Source organism: Petromyzon marinus, chromosome 38 (assembly GCF_048934315.1).
Source record: "Petromyzon marinus isolate PM22_M1 ecotype Great Lakes invasive population chromosome 38, UKy_Petmar_22M1.pri1.0, whole genome shotgun sequence".
NCBI classification, from domain to species: domain Eukaryota; kingdom Metazoa; phylum Chordata; class Hyperoartia; order Petromyzontiformes; family Petromyzontidae; genus Petromyzon; species Petromyzon marinus.
This window is the reverse complement of record NC_133704.1, coordinates 8,203,643-8,207,937: the sequence shown is the minus strand read 5'-3', so window position 1 is coordinate 8,207,937 and position 4,295 is coordinate 8,203,643. Positions and strand designations below refer to the sequence as shown.

Sequence of the window (4,295 nt, the reverse complement as noted above, 5' to 3'; positions counted from 1 at the left end):
TGGCCGTGAGCGGGAATCGAACCCGGGTCGCTACGCTTACCACCCCAACCACCCTCCACACCAACGCCGCACTCCGCGTTCCCGTGCCGTGAACCGTCTCCTTGCCGGCATCTCGCGCCTTGCGAGCCGATCGCTGGCGGACCTTGAAGGGCTAATTAGGGGGTCATTTGGAGGAGGTGTTTGCTCCTCGCCAATTACAGGAACGCGCGGCGCCAAACAACAAACACCTATCGCCTTCTCGCGCGGCGGAGATTCGCGTTAACCGCGCACCGCGAAGTGAACCAGCTGCGAGGAATCACCCCCCCCCCCACCCCCCCCCCACCCCCCCCCACCCCCCGTCTCCCCCCCCCCCCCCCTGCGTTCACCGTGCGAGTGCAGGGTGCCGAGCGAGGGGGGCGAGAGAGGAGCGAGCGAGGGGGGCGAGCGAGGGGGCGAGAGAGGAGTGAGCGAGGGGGGCGAGAGGGGGGCGAGCGAGGGGGGCGAGAGAGGGGGGGCGAGAGAGGGGGCGAGAGAAAAGCGAGCGAGGGGGGCGAGCGAGGGGGGCGAGAGAGGAGTGAGCGAGGGGGCGAGAGGGGGGCGAGCGAGGGGGGCGAGAGAGGGGGGCGAGAGAGGGGCGAGAGGGGGGCGAGAGAGGGGGCGAGAGAGGGGGCCGAGAGAGGAGCGAGCGAGGGGGGCGAGAGAGGGGGGCGAGAGACGGGGCGAGAGACGGGGCGAGAGGGGGGCGAGCGAGGGGGGCGAGAGAGGGGGCCGAGAGAGGAGCGAGCGTGGGGGGCGAGAGAGGGGGGCGAGAGAGGGGGCGAGAGAGGGGGGCGAGAGAGGGGAGCGAGAGAGGGGCGACTGCGGAGCGAGCGAGGGGATCTGTCTTAGGGCGGTCGATCACCACCAACTGCTGGGATGTACAGCTAGCGCTACATACAATCTTGGGATTTGTGGATGCCGTTTGGTAGCTGCTCAGCTCGTGGGGGTCTATAAACGAATGCCACTTGTATGGGGACAGCCATCCCACGGTTGTGCCATAGATAGACTCTGCCCCCACGCCGCAGGAACGTGCAATGTCAATGTCACGTGCAAGGTCACGTGCAATGTCACGTGCAATGTCACGGCTGACGAGCGTGACATTGCCCCCAATGCGTGCAGGAGCGTTTGGCTGCTGCTGAGACATCTCCACGTGACGATGAGTCACTTCGTTTTTGGGCCACCGTTTGTGATAGCCAGGTCGCTTTTTGAAAAGAGCTTCTATAGTTGAGTGGACCTTACCTGGTGAAAAAAAAGTTTAAATAGTTACAAAAGATATATTGAAGAGGGGGGGGGGGGCAGCGTGAAATCACCACTTGAGCTACTTGGGCGTTCTGAGCTTTTGTTTTTGCTTGGTTTGCTAACGCTTAGCGCGTCACCAGTGATCCACACCTCCTCCCCCCCCTCCCCTCCCCCCCGAATCCCCAGCACGCACTAAACCGGTTTTATAATTAGCACCGAAGCCATCTCGGGTGAGAGTCCCAGGGTGGGAATCAGGAGACGTCACGCAGCGGCGAGAGCATTGCACCGCGAGAAGGAAGCGAGAGACGGGGACATCGACATCATCGCCATCACAATCGCCATCATAATTTGCCATCATCATCGCCACCATCATCATCATCGCCATCATCATGGTCGTCACCATCGCCATCATCATTTGCCATCGTTATTGCCATCATCATAGCCATCATCATCATCATCGCCATCATTACTATCATAATCATCATCATCGCCACCATCATCATCGCAATCATCATCGCCATTATCATCATTACCATCATCATCATCATCATCGCCATCATCATCATCATCGCCACCATCATCGCAATCATCATCGCCATTATCATCATAGCCATCATCATCATCGCCATCATCACCATCATCATCATCGCCATCATCACCATCATCATCACCATCATCATCGCCACCATCATCATCACTGAGGCGTCTTTGCCATGGAAGCTCACCGAGGAATGCACCAAACGCGGCCGCGGGGTACGCCCCAAACGAGGAGATGGAGCGCCAAAAATCGTCCCGGGTGCACGCGCTGCTGCGTTGGCGATGCCGCAGCGGTTTGGCGAGGCCTTCATCGAGCAGTGGATAGACCATGGCTTTTTGCTGGACGACGACGACGACGATGCTGGTGGTGGTGACGATGATTCTCCACTACTAATTGAAAGCGACGATTCCATTTCCGGAATCGATTCTTGTCTACATCACGTTCGTCATTTCAAGAGGATCCCTATGGCCACGCGACCCTGAACGCGCCCGGTGATCTCGGAAGATCTCGCAAGATCTCAGCTGCTCCTGAGCCTGCCTCGTGCTTTGGACGGGCGACCCGCAATGCGTGACAGGTTGCGAGAGACTCTTCTTTTTGTTAAAATTCCTTCCGGGGCTGCGTCGTCAACAACACAGCGGGCAATCGCAGAGAAACCCGTGACTCTTGCATTGCCTCTAGATTCTCAGCTCCGCCGCATTCACACACGCGCGCACCCGACCGGCGTGGTGAAGTATGGTCAAGTTACTCCCACGACCCGTTAGGCGTGGGTGTGTCCCTCATCCGGCGGTGGATTGATGAAGGGCAAATGCACGTACACGCGCATCCATATCAAGACAGCACAGAGTGGGTACACACGAGGACAGTACAGTGAGCTGCACGTGTATGCATGTTGGACTTCATTCGCACCGTACGCAGCCACCCGTGTGCGGGCCTACCGTAAACCACGTGACTTTTGTGTGGTCACCCCATTCTGAATCCCTCCCCATCCTCATCGATATCTCCCTTATCTCTCTACCTATCTAAATAAACCCAAACATCCCGTCAAATCACGTGGCTTCTGTGTGCCCCCCAGCCCCCTTCTCCACTCTGAACCCCCTCCCCTCTCCCCGCCGCTGCCCGCTGTGAAAACGAACGCCACGGCTCCTCTGTGCAACAGCAGCGGCGTCGAGACCCCTAAAGCAGCCTCCTCCTCTTCCTCCCCATCCTCACCTCTCCTGAAACCCCTCCTGCTCCCGTATCTCCGTTCCTTTCCCTCTCACTTCCCTCTGTCTCTTCCCTCTCCCGTTCCCCTTCTCTCTCTCTCTCTTGTTTTACGATCAGAGGAAACAAGAAGATGCTCGGTGTAGTCGGCACTTTGCTTCGTTCATCATTTAGTTTTTTATTCAATGCTTTGCTTTACGTGCCTCTCCCCCCACCGTCCCCCTTTTTAAGTGAATGATTTCACAAAAGATTTCACGCTCTGCTCTCCTCCTTCTTACCCCTTCCAGCTATCTCTACCCCTCTCTCTACCCCCCCCCCCCCTTCCCTCTCTCTACCCCGTCTCTATGTCTATGCTCCCCCTGTTTTCAATGTAATATTTGTACTCTCTCCCTCCCAGCCCATCACATCCTTTCGCCCTCACTTCCCTCTGCTAAAGAAACAGTGACCAATAAAACCAACAACGGACACAGCCCCTCGCTTACTCGCGTTCAGCTCCACTGGGTGTGAAGTCTCGGGATGGTGCTGCTACATTTGGGATGTCTCTGCGTCAATTTCCTCGACCCTCTACCACGTATATAAGTCTACGATGCTCTCTCTGTCTATATATAGTGGTGAGGTGTTAACTACCTCGCCTGGTATACAGGAGGTCGTGGGTTTGAGCCCGACCCTGACGCCTGCTGCTGCTGCTGTATATTTGGAGTTTGCGTGTCTCTCTCTCTCTCCCCATGGTCGCGTGGATTTTCTCCTCGGGGCGTCCGATGTTCCCCCCCCCCGCCCTCCACGTTTAGAATCGACATCACGCGTTTAAGGTTTTTTGGCTGTTATTCTTTTCCACACGGTGATCATGATAAGCCACTTCGTTGAGCTATCATTTGTGATAACCAAGTCGTCTCTGAAAAGGCGCCTACAATAGCTCAGCGGGCCTTAACTGGTAAAATAAAAACGATCGTTTTAAATGTTTAATGTGTGTGTATATACATTCATGTCTCTACTTATCTGTGCTTCGTTACATTTGTAGTGCACTTTACGGAGGCGCTGGGTAGGCACCACGTTTATTCTCGAACCCCAACAGTGCACTGCATAACCTACACAGGATAACGACATAGGTGGTAACGACCACGCTTAACTAGACCACAACGGGATAACTACATAACTGGGTCAGGTCAGTAACATACTGCCTGACCCATGATGCCCAACGTGACGACCGAAGAGCAAAGAGACGTTGCCCGGCTGGTTGATTCCAGAAGACAGCCGCGATTGTTCTCGGGACCTCCCTTTTATTCTCCCGAGCGTGGACTCG

At 56.2% G+C, this 4,295-nt stretch overlaps 1 long non-coding RNA gene across 1 annotated transcript in view; it reads right to left on the bottom strand.

The window, feature by feature from the left end:
- The window catches only part of LOC142930377 (uncharacterized), a 35,119-nt gene extending 32,424 nt beyond the window's left edge, over positions 1-2,695 (bottom strand). The window contains exon 1 of the long non-coding RNA XR_012946339.1: positions 1,983-2,695. This is a non-coding gene — a long non-coding RNA (uncharacterized LOC142930377). The remainder of the gene's footprint in view (positions 1-1,982) is intronic.
- Positions 2,696-4,295: the final 1,600 nt, after the last annotated feature.